Genomic DNA, 16,443 nt, shown 5'->3' on the forward strand with positions numbered 1-16,443 from the left:
TAAATAAAGGTTTAATGTGAAAAAAGACTTTAACAGCTCTGTGGTTAACTTCTGAGTAAATGCATTCAGTTTTTCTCACCTTGCATTCAGGTTAATGCTGTAGATGAGGCAAGGTTAAAGGTTCTGCTCTTGAGAAGCTGTAAGGAGAGGAGAAGCCCTTGTGAAATACCCTGAAAACACTCTTACCCATTTGTCTCCAAAGGCAGAAGGCAGAAAAGAATGTCCTTGAAAATACCATGCATTGTGATTAATATGATGGAAGAATGAGACAAGTCCCCTTCTCTGAAGAGTGTTGGGAGTTTATACTATTCTTTCATTCATTAACAGTCAGTGATTGTTTAAAATTTGTGAAAGATTTCATACCAGATGCTGTGAATCTAGAGAAAGTAAAACAAAGTCCCTTTTTAAACTGCCTTCCTTAGCATAATGGTTTTGATAATCATTCAAGTTGCTTCTATCAAGAGCTCATCTTTTTTACTAATGGGTAGTATTCCACTTTTTGGATGTACCACAGTTTCTTCATCACTTCTACTTTCTCATTCTTATACCACTATTAGATTTGTCTTGTCTAAAATCTCCATTATGTTGTTAAAAAGAAGGGAATATGCCTTCAGTTAAGTAAGTGAGGAACTGGACAATAGCAGTATATGGTATGGTGTATGTGTGTACATCTATAATAATGAAAGTATAATATGCTTTAATCTACTCATCTGCTGATGGGCACTTAGGTTGTTTCCAAATCTTAGTTATTGTAAATTGTGCTGCCATGAACATAGGGGTGTGTATGTCCTATCTGATTGGTGTTTCTGATTGCTTGGGATATATTCCTAGAAGTGGTATTACTGAGTCAAATGGCAGATCCGTTTTTAATTTTTTGAGGAAACTCAATAATATTTTTCACAGTGGCTTCACCAGTCTGCATTCCCACCAGCTGTGCATGAGGATTCCTTTTTCTCCACATCCTCGCCAGTATTTGTTATTTGTTGATGATAGCCATTCTGACAGGTGTGAGATGGTATCTCATTGTGTTTTGATTTGCATCTCTCAGATGATTACTGACATTGAGCATGTTTTCTTATGTCTCTTGGCCTTCTGTATGTTCACTTTCATAAAGTGTTTATTTAACTCCTTTACCAATTTTTATTGGATTGTTTATCTTCCTTTTTTTAAGATGTATGAGTTCCCTATAAATTTTGGAGATTAGGCCCTTATTGGATATAACATTGGCGAATATGTTCTCCCGTGCAGTGGGCTTTTTTTTTTTTGCTGTGCAGAAGCTTTTTATTTTGATGTAGTACCACTTTTTTATTTGTCCTTAGTTTCCATTGTCCTAGGACTGTATCAGTAAAGATATTTCTATGACATATGTCTGATATTTAGCTGCCTATGGATCCTTCTAATATTTTTATGGTTTCTCATCTTACGTTTAAGTCCTTTATCCATTTTGAGTTTATTTTTGTGCATGGTGTAAGTTGGTGGTCTAGTTTCATTTCTTTTGCATGTATCTGTCCAATTTTCCCAACACCATTTATTGGAAAGACTGTCTTGAATCCATTGTATGCTCTTGCCTCCTTTGTCAAATATTAATTGAGCATAATGACTTGGAGTGACTTCTGGGTCTCTGTTCTGTTCCATTAGTCTATATGTCTATTCTTTTTTTTAATATATTTTATTGATTTTTTTTACAGAGAGGAATGGAGAGGAATAGAAAGCCAGAAACATTGATGAGAGAGAAACATCAATCAGCTGGCTCCTGCACACCCTCCGCTGGGGATGTGCCCGCAACCAAGGTACATGCCCTTGACCGGAATCAAACCCCGGACCCTTGAGTCCACAGGCCGATGCTCTATCCACTGAGCCAAACCGGTTCTGGCTATATGTCTATTCTTGAGCCAGTACCAGGCAGTTTTGAAAATAGTGGCTTTGTAATATAGCTTGATATCTAGTATTGTGATCCCTCCAACTTTGTTCTTCTTTCTCAAGATTGCTGTGGCTATTAAAGGATTTTTTTTTATTCCATACAAAATTTTGGAGAGTTTGTTCTAGATCTGTGAAATATGCAGTTGATATTTTAATGGGGATTGCATTAAATCTATAGATTGCTTTGTGTAGTATATATTTTAATGATGTTGATTCTACCAATCCATGAGCACAGTATATTTTTCCATTTGTTTATGTCTTCCTCTATCTCTTTTTCAATGTCCTGTAGTTTTCTGAGTACAGATATATTACGTCCTTAGTTAAGGTTATTCCTAGGTATCTTAATTTTTTTGTTTCAGTGGTAAATGGGATTGTTTTTGTTGTTGTTTAGTTTTCTGTGAGTTAATTTTTGGTGTGTAAAAAAGCTATAGATTTCTGAGTGTTGATTTTTTTTATCCTGCTACATGCTGAATTCATTTATTAAGTCTAGTTGTTTTGTGTGTTTTTTTTAATATATTTTATTAATTTTTTAAAGACAGGAAGGGAGAGGGATAGAGAGTTAGAAACATCAATGAGAGAGAAACATCGATCAGCCTCCTCCTGCACACTCCCTAGTGGGGATGTGCCCGCAACCAAGGTACATGCCCTTGACCGGAATCAAACCTGGGACCCTTGAGTCCGCAGGGGGATGCTCTATCCACTGAGCCAAACTGGTTAGGGCAAGTCTAGTTGTTTTTTGATGGAGTCCTTAGTGTTTTCTATGTGAAATATCATGGCATCTGCAAATAATGACAGTTTTACTTCTTCTTTTCCAATTTGGATGCCTTTTATTTCTTTTTCCTGTCTGATCACTATGGTTAGCACCTCCTGTACTATGTCGAATGGGAGTAATGAGAGTGGGCTTCACTGACTTTTTCCTGTTCTTAGGGGAATAGATTTTAGTTTTTGCCCATTGAGTATGATGTTGGCTGCAGGTTTGTCATATAAAGCTTTTATTATGTTGAGGTATAATCTCTCCATTACCACTTTGCTGAGAGTTTTTATCAAGAAAGGGTGTTGCATTTTGCCAAATGATTTTTCTGCATCTATTAATATGATTATGATATTTTTTTTTCTTTCAATTTGTTTATGTAATGTATCATGTTTATTGATTTGCATCCCCGGAATAAATCCCATCTTTGCATCCCTGAAATAAATCCCACTTAATCAGGGTGTATGATCTTTCTAATGTAATGCTGGATCTGAATTGCTAGGATTTTGTTGAGGATTTTAGCATCTCTGTTTGTCAGAGATATTGGCCTGTATTTATCTTTCTTTGTAGTGTCTTTATCTGGTTTTTGGATTAGGGCAATGCTGGCTTCATAGAAAGAGCTTGTAAGTATTCCTTCCTCTTGAATTTTTTAGAATAGTCTGAAGAAAATATATTTTAATTCTTCTTTGAATGTTTGGTCAAACTCTCTTATGAAACCATCTTGCCCAGAGCTTTTCTTTACTGGAAGTTTTTTGATTATTGCTTCAATTTCCTCTATGGTTATTGGCCTATTCCAATTTTTTTATTATTCCTGATTGAGTTTTGGAAGGTCATATTTTTTTTAGGAATATGTCCATTTCTTCTAGGCTCACCAGTTTGTTGGAATAGAGTTGTTTATATTATATTTTTTTTACAATCCTTTGTATTTCTGTGGGTTCTGTTGTTATTCATGTCTTTCATTTGTGATTTTGTTTATTTGGGCCCTCTCTCTTTGCTTCTTGGTGAGTCTGGCTAGAGGTTCATCAATCTTGTTTATCCTTTCAAAGAACCAGCTCTAGCCCTACCTGGTTTGTCTCAGTGGATGGAGCATGCAGACTGAAGGGTCCTAAGTTTGATTCTGGTCAAGGACACAGAGGTAGTGAGCTTGATTTTCAGTAGGGAACAAGCAGGAGGCAATCAATGACTCTCTCATCATTCATGTTTCTATCTCTCTTTCCCTCTCCCTCCCTCTCTGAAATCAATAAAGATATATGTAAACAACAACAACAATAGCAGCAGCTCTTGGTTTCATTGATCTTTTGTATAGTTGGGTTTTTTTGTTTGTTTTTGTCTCTATGTCATTTATTTCCGCTGTGATCTTTATTATTTCCTTCCTTCTGCTCACTCTGGACTTGCCTTGTTGCTCTCTTTTTAATTCTTTAAGGTGTAGAGTTAGATAATTTATTACCAGTTTTCTTTGTTTTTTGAGGTAGACCTGTAGAGTTATGAACTTCCCTCTCTGGATTGCTTTCACTGTGTCCCATAGATTTTGGTTTGTTGTGTTTGCACTGTCATTTGTTTCCAGGATGTTTTTTATTTCTTCCTTGGTCTCTTTGGTAACCCAATCTTTGTTAAATAACATGCTATTTAGCCTTCAAGTGTTTGGATATTTGTGATTGTTTTTGTTTTAGTTTATTTCTAATATTATGCCACTGTGATCTGAGAAGATTTATCTTCTTGAATTTGAAGAGACTTTTCCTGTGTCCCAATCTGTGGTCTATCTTAGAAAATGTCCCAAGTGCGCTTGAGAAGAATTTATATTCTGTAGCTTTGGGATGAAATGTTCTGAAGATGTCGATTAAGTCTATTTGATCTAGTGAGTCATTTATAATTGCTGTTTCTTTATGGAATTTTTATTTTTTATTTTTATTTTTTTTTGCTAAAAGTATTACAAAGGGTATTACATATGTGTCCTTCCCCCCCACCCCCCGAAATGTGGAACATTCTTATTTAAACATGTTTAAATAAGGACTGGATTTGGGTGTTGGAGAGGAAAAAAAAAAGAGAGAGAGAGAATGTGTCAATATGGCGTGGGTAAGAAAGGGAAACGCCAGCCTAACACCAGGGTGGCCCAGGCACGGCAATCTCCTGCAGAGGTCAGCCAGGCCAGCTGGAGACAGAACAAGGCCGGACCTGCATTTCCTTAGACCTGCTGAAAGTGGGAACTGTTCCCTGATGCTTCAAATGTCACCTGTCGGCTACACCCTTTCTGATTCCCCTGAAAAGAACAACCCCCTCCCTCCACCTCTGCCTTTTCGACATTGGGCACTTGTGTCTATCATAACAGTGGGCAACTGTGTTGTAAGCAACCAGCTAACACATCTGTCTCCTGCAGACACGGGCACCTTCACAACACAGACCACTTGGTTGGCCCCCTGTGCCTGATGGCTGAGAAGTGTCCAGTTCACTAGGATTTGGCTTGGTTTTCCTGTCTCTGCAGACTGCCCAAAAGAGGCTTCTCTTTGAGGCACAATTTCCAAGGTTGGGCTCTGGAGCCCAAGGTGCACAGGCCTCCAGGTGGAAGAACTGGAGGGCCATCCCCACAGGCCTGGGGCCCCTGCTCACTTGGCACTCACACTGCATGTACCACGCCCGCCAGATGGCGTTATTGAGCCGGATCTTGTCTCTCCACTGGAGCTTCAGGCCCTTGAAATTCTTCCACTTTGGAGACACCAACTTCCCACTGAAACGCAAGAAAGAGGGAAACTCATTGGTTCCTCTGAAAATGAAGTGACATCAGAAAGTGCCACCTGATCATTCCAGGCCCCCAAATTCTGGATTAATCCATTACAAGTCACAGGTGAGATTGACAGAATATATAAGTCCCTCTGGGATTTCTCCCAAGTGATGTGGAGTAGAGGTGTTGGGGATGATGGGTTGTTAACTGTTGAAGCAGGCTGAGGGCAAGGTTCATTTTTCTATTCTGTCTACTTTTTGCATATCTTTAAAATTTTCCATAATTAAAAGTTAAAAAGAAATCTGTTGAGTTCGCAATATATATAAGTATCAAGTCACATTGTACACCTTAAACTTACACAACGTTACCCGTCAATTATACCTCAATGAAGCTGAAAAAAAGAAATCTGTTGACCACTGAATGAAAGCCAAGCTCCTTTAAGCTGGTCTCGGCCCACCTCCCCACAAGGTACTTACAACAGGCCTTTGAACCTGTGGGGCCCTCTCCTGCCTCCAGGCCTCTGCACACAAGGTCCTCACTCCTCACAGAGCTCCCTGTGCCCCTGCCCACCTGCTCATTCTTCAAAACACTGCTCAATCATCATCTCCTCCAAGCAGGCACTGAGATCTCCCAGAGCACAGCTCACACCTCAAAGAGCACTCACCCATAGTCTGTAGAACAATGTCTGTGCCCACATCTCCCTCCGATAGACAGACTGCAGCTTCTAAAGGGAGGGCCCTTTAGGCATCACTTACCCTAAGCACCTAGCACAAAACTCGGCACATAGCAGGGGCTCAGGTAGTAATTCTTCATTAATGAGTTAAAGCGCTTGCAAAGCAAACTAAGAACAGGCAAGGAACGTTCTCTGGAGGCACAGCCTCCTCGGACAGCTTAGTTTTCCAAGGGCTCTGCCAGGCGCCTCCTCTGAGCAGCTGGCACAGGGCTCCTTTTTCAGATGGCTTGAGCTAGCAAGGGGCTATTTTTGGTTCATACCAAGCGGGGTTCTCTGGGTCCTCCTGACTGCAGGTCACAGCCCTTTCCCTTTTCCAGACCCACTCAGAAAGCTCAAGTGACAGAGACAGGCCAATAGCTCAACAGCTGAGGTCTTCAAAGACAGTACCCACAAAATAAACCTGAGCTGAACCTGAAACCTGGGTTACGAAGCAAAAGGCTGTATACCTGGCAAAACCTCATGGCTCCCTTTACCCACCCAGCACCGGGCCAGGCTGAGAATCACAGAATCACATCAACCAGAAGGCTGTGACCCCCAGAGAGAAAATGTCACAGCACATTCTCTTAGAATCAGAGGGAAAGACAGCAGCAGCCTCAGCTCAAAGAATTAGGGCCTTCAAACCAGTTACACACCTTCTTCCACCCCTTCATCCTCATCCAATGGCACTCTGAACCCACGCCCCCACGCCCCCACTGCTCAGCTTTCACCCAAGTTCAACAGCCAGAGACTATACTGCATAACTGCATCCTAACTGAACTTTTACGGTCACTTAACTCTTCTGGCACCCATTTCCTGGGTAAGATCATAATAATACTATCACCTCCAGAGTGTTTTAATAAGGATTAAATGTGTGTACACACACACACAATGGGTGAACTCTAAACAAAATATTATAAGATATTAATAACCACCTCAGTGATTTAGAGTTACGTTATTACTGAAAGGCCTGATTTTTAACACCTCCTGATTTGAAAAGGCCTCTCTTTTGTGCCACTATTGTCATGTGACTCTTCCTCTTCTACAGGAGGAAAAGGTGACACCCACACGCCCACTCTCCATACCCATAAACAAAGACCGGGGCAAAGGTCTACCCTGAATTCCATGTGGCTGTAGAACCACTTGCTTCTCGTTTCCTCATCTGACAAGTCTACTCTGTGCGTGCGTGAGCTAAGAATGAGGAAAGGGATGGATGAGGCAGATGAAGTGCCCTGAGGCACAAGTCCTGCCTATGTGCTGAGTGTTGTGAAGAGCAGAGGACTCTGGGAGCATACAGTCGGCATAACTGACCAGTCTGCCAATCAGGAGAGGCTTTCTGGAGGAGGTGACATCTAAGCCAAGGCCTAGAGGATAAGAAACCTTTAAATAAAGCAAGGAGAGGGGGAGAGGCCATTCCTGCTGCCTGGCCGGCCATGGCCCCGAGGTGAGCAAGAACACACCTGGCCAATGCAGCGGAGAACACCCAGCATGGCCGGAGCCTGGAGGAGGGGCCTGGGGGTGGGTGCAGTGCTGCCAGACAGACCAGACTGGAGAGCAGAGTATATCCCACAGTGCATTAGGTCCCACAGTGGGCAAAACCAACCCGCTTCCCCCACCTCCGCAAGATCTGTCAGCAACCTGATGCCTAACCAGGCGGGTGGTTCCAGAAATAAAAACAACAGAAAACTGTCCCTATTTCTTTATCTCCTTAAGGGGAAAAAATATCCAAAACTTTTCTATAACTGATAGTTTCTTCACATTAAAGCCCAGGATAAAAGGCCAGTTTCTATGTTGCTGGATCCTGACCCGGCACTTGCCACCTGCAGCGATGGCGCAGAAGACACCAGCAGGAGAAGGGCAATAATGGAAAGTGAGGGCTCCCGGGAAGAGAACCACTGGGGATGGGCCCGCAACCCAGGCACATGCCCTTGACCGGAATCGAACCTGGGACCTTTCAGTCCACAGGCCGACGCTCTATCCACTGAGCCAAACCGGTTTCGGCATGGTCTATTTTTTAATATGTCCCCTTTATGGAATTTTTTTGTCCAGAGGATTTATCCACTGATATCATTGGGGTGTTAAGTCCACTTCTATGATTATCTTGCTGTTGATCTTTTTGTTGATATCTTACAGAAGTTTATTTATGTATTTGGGTGCTCCTGTATTGAATGCATATATGTTTTCCAGAATTATATCCTCTTGCTGTATCAATTTCTTTAGTACTATGAAGTGGCCTTCCTTATCCCTTGTTATGAACTTCACCTTGAGGTCTATTTTGTTAGTTATAAGTATTGCTACCCCAAGTTTTCTTTCATTTCCATTTGCCTGAAAATCGTTTTTTCCCATCCCTTCACTTTCACTCTGTGTGAGTCCCTTGTTCTCAGGTGGGTCTCATGTAAACTGCATATATATGGATCATATTTTCTTATCCATTTAGCCACTCGATGTCCTTTGATTGGAGCATTTAGTCCATTTATGTTTAAAGTTATTATTAACAGGTACTTGTTTGTAGCTATTTCTATTCTTTTTCCCTGTGTTCCTACTTCCCTTTCTATTTCTTCGTTTTACACCAGACCCTTTAGCATTTCTTGCATTGCTGGCTTGATAGTGATAAACTCCCTCTGCATTTTTTTGTCTATGAAGCTTCTGATTTCCCCTTCAATTTTTAATGATAGCCTTGCTGTATAGAGTATACTTAAATTCAGTCCCTTGCTTTGCATTACTTTGTATACTAGTACTTCATTCCATTCCCTTCTGGCCTGATGTGTTTCTGTTGGGAAATCAGTTGATAATATAATGGGAGATGCTCTGTAGGTAACTTTCTGTCTCTCTCTTGCAGTCTTTAATATTCTCCCTTTGTCATTATGCTTGCCATTCTGATTATGACTTGTCTTGGTGTGGGTCTTTTCGGTTCATTTTGTTTGGGACTCTCTGAGCTTGTGTGATTTTTTTCTTCCACAAATCAGGGAAGTTTTCTATCATTACTTTTTCAATTAAGATTTCTGATCCTTGCTCCTCTTGTTGTTCTTCTGGCACTCCTATTTTACGTATGTTACTTTGTTTCAGATGTCCCAAAGCTAGCTTAGGGTCTCCTCCTGCTTTCTAATTTTTCTCCAGTTGCTGTTCAGATTGGGTGTGCTTAACTACCCTATCTTATAACTCACTAATTTGGTCGTCCGCTTCTTCTAGTCTACTGTTGAAACCTTCCATCATGTTTGTTTGTTTTTTATTGTAGCTATATCATTTTTAAGAATATATTTTGTTAATTTTTTTTACAGAGAGAAAGGGAGAGTAATAGAGAGCTAGAAACATTGACGAGAGAGAAACATTGATCAGCTGCCCCCCGCACACTTTCCACTGGGGATGTGCCCGCTACCAAGGTACATGCCCTTGACCGGAATCAAACCTGGGGCCCTTGAGTCCACAGGCTGATGCTCTATCCACTGAGTCAAACCGGCCATGGTGCTATATTATTTTTTATTTCCTGCTTGTGGGTCACCACAATGACCCAAGAGCAGGCCCTGCTGGGTGCTGCCTGCTGGGAGCTGCCTGCAGGCTATGCTTGCCTGATCAGGGATCACTGTGGCAACAGGCAAGCAGGCCCTGCTGTGGGCTGCCTGCGGCCATGCTTGCCTGCTCCAAGGCCGCACGACCTGCTCACGGTCACCAAGGCAATGCTTGCTGGGCTCACATTGCCAGGGTGACACCTCCAGTGTCCTTCCCTGCCACTATGGGCGCCGCCATCTTTGTCATGGAGTTATGGTTAATTTGCATATTACTCTTTTATTAGATAGGGTTCTTTTCCTAACATATTGCATGCCTCCATTTCATTTAGCTCCTTTTCTGGCTACTCCTTTTCTTTCCTTGGGGGTTGTTTCATTGTCTTCCCATTTTTGCTGTCTCTTTCTGTCCCTGTACACCCTGCTGGGGTTTAAGAGGTTGTAGACCCTATCAGGGCATGGTCCAGAAATTGTTACCCAAAGCCTGGGTCTGCCTTGGGTCTCACACTTTTATTGTCTCTGCTCTGAGTTGTATCCAATTGTCCCTTGGATCTGGTCCCTCAGTTGTCTCCTTCAGTTGCTGAGGGTGGTGGGAGCGTGTACACAGTTGCTCTAATGTGTGCTGCCCTTTGAGGACCAGAGCCCTCTGGCAAGCAATTCGCTCTGCAGCCCTGGCACCCATGGCAGGGTGGCATCAAAGGTCCCTCTGACAGTTCACTTGCAGGGTGTTCCTGTTACCTCTGGCTGGGCACACCAGCTTGCTTCATGTTGCCTCCGTAGTGCTTTCCTATGGCCCAGTGTGAGGCATGTGCTGCATTGTTCCAGGTTTCCCCTGCAGGACTGTCCCAAGGGCTGGAGAGAGAGGGTTGGGGTTGCTCAGGGTCACATAGTCCCTTTTTTTGTAGCTTGAGTGAGACATGTGCTGCGTTGCTCCAGTTTGCCCCTCATCAGTGTGGAGTGGAGGTTGGTTCCCCTGGGTCACTCAATCTGTGCTCCCCTTTCACCCAGAGTGAGGGGAGCATTGGCTGGCTCCAGATGGCCCTTGCAAGACTGTCCTGGGGGATGGGGTGGTGTAGGCATGGGTTGTTCTGGAATGCACAGTCAGAGATACCTATGGAAAGGTCTGGGTTGCTCCAGGTCACCCCGGCAGTAGTTCCTTCTGCTGGGGATAGTGTGGATGCTGGGTAGCTTCAGGTCAGGCTAACAGAATGGTTCTGGGGTCTGCTGAAGGGGTGGGGCACAGGGTTCTCCCTGGCTTGCATTCACTGTCGAGTCTTGGAGCCAGATCTAGGACACTGGATACTAGCAGCTGATGAGAAGGCCTGGTGTGGGTGTTCACTCTGTCATGGCATGCTCCCTGCAGAAATCAGAGAGCCTGTCCAGAGGTACTGTGCTACTCTTGCCTGGGCATGGTGGTGGTTCCACATGGGTTATGGCTGGCAAGCGCCATTCTCTAGGCATCCTTTGTACTTTCTTATTAAAAACTAGAGACACAGAGCACAAAATTTGTGCACTTAAGGGGAGTCCCTCAACTCAGCCTGCACCACCTTTCATTCCGGAACCCCTTGGGGGATGTAGCAGTGTGCCAAGTGGCAGGCAGCCAGGGAGGAGCCCAAATCGGGGCTGAACGCCACACCACTCACACTGTGCCTGCTGCCACTGCTCGTAGTGCTGCTGTGGATTCAGGAGAGGCTCCTGCCTTGGTAGCTGCACTCGCCAGCCATGAGTCTGGCTTCTAGCTGACAGTGCTCCCTTTGTGGGAGCACTCTGACCACCAAGGAGAAGCTCCTGCATTGAGTGTGTGCCCCCTGGTGATCAGTATACATCATTGCGACTGGTCGTTCCAGTTCTTACACCATAATGGTTGCTTAAGCTTTTATTATATTGAGATTGTCTCCTCAACTGTGATTAATTTGTTAATTCAGAAAGGATATTCTTGTCTTTAATTGCTTTTCTGGCCCTAGGAGGAGGTCCATGACATTGCTGTCTCTCCACTTCATTTTGTCTGCTCCCAAAATACTGGTTATCATATGAGGACATAAGCTTCTCTCTTGTCTTCCTCATTGGATATTTAACCTATGGACACATTCGGTGTCTGTGGTTTCCTCAGTGCCCAGCTTCTTCATCAAAGAGAAGTTCTCCAGAGTTTGGCAGCACAGTTCGCTGCCCAAGGACCACATAGATGAATTTAAAAGCATTTGACAAAATTAATTTCTGAGAATGATAAAAACTCTCAAAAAAATAGTGATTGGGGGATATTTGTTTAATATGATTACACACATACAAACACACACACACACACACACACACACACACACACACACACACACAAATACATACCATATACTCCTGTTTTCCAGTATCTCACTCACTTAACAGGGAAACACTAAAGGCATATAATGGAACAAAGCAAGCATGCCCTTCCACTTCTATTCAATGTTATAGTGGAGCTTTTAGCTATTGCAATTGAGCGGGCTAAAGCTGCAGTCTGGCCTCCCTTTGCTGGAGGCAACTGGCCGATCAGCTATATGGATACTTTCTGGAGGCAGCATGAACTCCTTCCTTATTTCTTTCCTCTGTGGTTAGAGAACAGGGGACTAAAAGGTGGAGGCAGACCTGTGGTCAGGCCCAGGCTTTTGTAGGCAGCAGAAAGAGGGAGAGGGCTGGGAAAGTCTAAATATATTTCCTTCTATTGTCCTCCCTTCCTCTGGGCCCCTCCCTTTGTTTTTTCCTTCTTGTAGTGGACGCTCGGACCTCAGACTGACTGGAGCCCTGTGACAGTTGTGTTCAGCCCCCTCACTTCTCAGCTGAATGTACAGCCACCTCGTATTCCAAGAAGGGCTGTTTTCAAGTGACTAAAGTGCTGTTAATCCAGTTTCTGGCCTCTCCTCTCTCAGTTTCCTCCTTGAGTCAGTTGCAAAGTTCACTGATACACCGATGCAGCTCTGTGCTGAGTGGGCACGGGGAACACACGCAGGCAGCACCACATCCCAGGTCAGGGACACAGGCAGACAGCGTCATGTCCCCGGCCAGGGATGTAGGCAGGCAGCTTCACCTCAGCACTGGGCAGAACGTTAGTGCTGGGCAGCCCTGGGTGGGCCTCCACTGGGGGCAGATGTCCCACCCCCCAGGCCCTGTGCGTGTGCAACCCATTGACTGGTTGTGACTCGAACACCATAACAGAAAAATTAGCATATTATTTCTTTATTATATAGGATGTCATCCTAATAAGTTTAACCTGTGATGATGGTAGGACCATCTTCAGCTTATATTTCCATTATTAATGGGGACAAGCCCAATACTGGACAAAGAGTGGTTATAAATAAATATTTGTTAAATAATGAAATTGATCAAAATTTCTCTGATTCTTGTTTTCTCTTTGATCTTTATGCCCAGCCTACATCCGTGGAAAAGATTATCCTTTCCTTATTCATCAATGTTTAGTGTCACTGAAACAAACTATTACATTATTTTTGTTGTTAATCTTCACCTGAGGATATTTTGAAGATTGATATTTTTTAGAGAGAGTGGAAGGGAGGATTGGAGGGGGGAGAGAATGGAGAGAGAGAGAGAGAGAGAGAGACATGTGAGAGAGAGAGAGAGGGACGTGTGAGAGAGACACATTGATTTGTTCCCTCCAGCACAAGCTTCAACTGGTGCCTCCTTCAGGAGCCCTAACTGGAACAGGGGATCTAATTTGCAACCCAGGCACGTGCCCTTGACTGGGAATCAAACCCACAACCCTTTGGTGCATAAGTTGACACTCTAAACACTTAGCCACATGGGTCAAAGCCAAACTATTACATTTTAAATATTTTTTTTTCTCCTTTCTATCTAGACATGTTGACAATGGGGAAAGCCATTTAAATAACTCATATTAGAGCAGACTTTGACTGGGGCAAGATGAACATGTTAGTTGTTAAAAACTGGCTCATCTGATAGAAAGCCATGAAATACAAACTTGAGTCACTATTAAATATACAGACACTCCTTTTGAAAGAAGAGTTATGTCTTAATACCTGAAGGATAGGGAGTAGAAAACAGCTTCTTATCAGCTAAGAAGAGAAATGTTTACAATTCAGCTTTGGCCACAGAGTTGATGTTGGTGATGGGTGTTCAGAGGGATAACATGCTGAGCTGTGCTTCCCACACTTCCCAGTGCTCTTCTCCCACCAGATTACCTCAGAGCTAGTTCTGTCTGCTCACCCAACTCTATCCCTGAAAGTTTCTAGTTTATTTATAAGTTATATGAATGGTAAGTGAAGTCACTTATTTATACAAATATCCTCTGAGCAGCAATCCCTGAAAGAATTATTATTTAGTAGGGCTCAGTCTTTAAAATGGATTACAGCCTAAAATCAGCAGAAACAGAAAATAGAGAGAAGGATAAATCTATGCTGAACCCTATTAGTATGGCTCAGTGTCAACATATGAACCAGGAAGTCTCAGTTCAATTCCTGGTAAGGGCACATACCTTGGTTATGGGCTAGATCCCCAGTAGGGGCATGCAGGAGGCAACCAATCAATAATTCTCTCTCATCAGTGATGTTTCTATCTCTCTCTCTCCCTCTCCCTTCATCTCTGAAATAAAATATATAAATATATTTTAAAGTCCATGCTAAGAGAAAATTTGCCAGAAGGTTTAAAAAATAGATTCAGGAGAGAGGTCCCCTAAACACCAAACCCCACAATTCCCTGCCTCTCCCCACAACATACACACAAACATCCATCTTCCTTTACCTGGAATATCTGGGTACTGCTCCTTTCTGTAAATGTGAAGTCAATGCTAAGCTGAGGATATTGAGGAAGAGGAGGAAAGAGGAAGTTAGGGGAGAAGCTGCACAAACTTGCTCATGTAAGAGACAGGTCCACCTTACTATCTATAACAATTTTCTGTCTTTTATTGACCTTCGCCCAGACTTGGTGCTGATAGATTCCACCATTGGTGCACAGCTTGGCTCCTTCCACACATGCTCAGGCCAAGTAGAGCCAGTTAAAAACTAGTTTGTTTTGTAGTTCCAAACAGGTTGCTCAAGATAGGTCATAGTCAGGTCCTGACATTGGCCTAACCAGAGTGCCTCCCAATAGGCCCAGAGCTAACACACCTGGTTGTGAGCTTTAGAACATATCAGAGCATGACCAAATGATCCCACAAGCAATACACCCAGAGGGAGATCTTGGTAGGCACCAGACCCTGATGTGGAAATTCTGCTTTATTGGGTCAGACCCTTCATAGCAACTTATACACTGTTTGATGTTTATCCTCATAGTCAGCCAGCATGAGGGTCAATTCCACTCATAGATGGACCAACAACAATAAAGACTCAACTACAATAGGACAGCTCACATATTCCACACATGGAACATTCCTGGGACACCTAGCTCAAGTGATCAGGGAGACTGTGCCACTGAACCACAAAGGACATCTAATATGTCAGGCCAGCATAGCAAGACTAGAGACATTGCAGATCTGCCTAATACACAAACACAAATATAGAGAGGCAGCCAAAATGGGGAGACAAAAAAACAAGCTCAAACAAAAGAACATGATCAATAACTAGAAAAATAAGTAAATGAAATGGAGGCAAGCCATCTACCCAATACAAAGTTCAAAACAACAGTTATAAGGATAATCAAGGAACTTAGTGAGAACTTCAACAGAGAGATAGCAAGCATAAAAAGGACATAGAAACCACAAAAACCATAAAGCAGAACCAGTCATAAATGAAGAATACAATATCTATAATGAAGAATACACTAGAGGGAATCAACAGGTTAGTTGGTGACGCAAATAATCAAATCCATGATTTAGAAGACAAGATAGCGGAAAACATCCAATCAAAGCAGCAAAAAGAAGAAATAATTTTTAAAAGTGAGAATAATTTTAGGCACTTCTGGGACAATATGAAGCATAAAAACATTCCCTTCATAGGAATTACAGAAGGTGAAAAGAGAGAGCAAGTTATTGATAACTTATTTTTAAAAATAATGACTGAAAACTTTTCTAATCTGGTGAAGGAAAAAGACACACAAGTCCACGAAGTGCAGAGAGTCCCTAATATGATGAACACAAAAAGGCCCACACCAAAGTGCATTATCATTTAAATGCAAAGCCTAGAAATGAAGAGTGAATCTTAAAAAATATCTATACTAATAAATGCCTATGTGTTCCTCCTGCCCTTGTGCTTGACATTGTTACAAGATGGCCGCCACTAAATGTGCGCCACAAGATGTCCGCCACAAAACGGCCACAACCACAGGGGAAGCAGAGCCCGGTGGTCGCTCCGCGCATGTGGCCTGGGGGTCTTATGGCTCTGCATAGCATAGAGGAAGCCAGTCCTGGCGTCTCCGCTGCCTCAGGAGGAGGAGGCAGGTCCCGGTGGAGGTGGCGGGTTGCAGGAGGGGATAGCAGGTGTGAATTATCCAGCTGGCAGGGGAGGGCAGCTGGGAGCGATGAGGACAGCAAGGGAGGGCAGTTGGGGGCAATCAGACAGGCAGGGGAGTGCATTAGGGGACGATCAGGCAGGCAGGGCAGGGCAGTTGGGGGTGATCAGGCAGGAAGGGGAGGGCAGTTAGGGGGGATTAGGCTGGCAGGCAAAAACGTTTAGGGGCAATCCAGCAAGCAGGCAGGCAAGTGCGTGGTTAGGAGGCAGCAGTCTCAGATTGTGAGAGGGATGTCTGACTGCCAGTTTAAGGGATCGGACCTAAACCAGCAGTCAGACATCTCCCAAGGGGTCCCAGTTTGGAGAGGGTGTAGGCCAGGCTGAGGAAACCACCACCATCCCCACTGCCCCTGTGCAGGAATTTCATTGCTCGGGCCTCTAATATGTATGTGTGTGTGTATATA

General features: G+C 43.4%; 1 pseudogene; it reads right to left on the reverse strand.

Moving 5' to 3' along the window:
• The window catches only part of LOC102249130, a 174,399-nt pseudogene that overhangs the window by 156,160 nt on the left and 1,796 nt on the right, over window positions 1-16,443 (reverse strand).

This window comes from Myotis brandtii, unplaced genomic scaffold (genome assembly GCF_000412655.1).
Source record: "Myotis brandtii unplaced genomic scaffold, ASM41265v1 scaffold224, whole genome shotgun sequence".
Taxonomy (NCBI): Eukaryota; Metazoa; Chordata; class Mammalia; order Chiroptera; family Vespertilionidae; genus Myotis; species Myotis brandtii.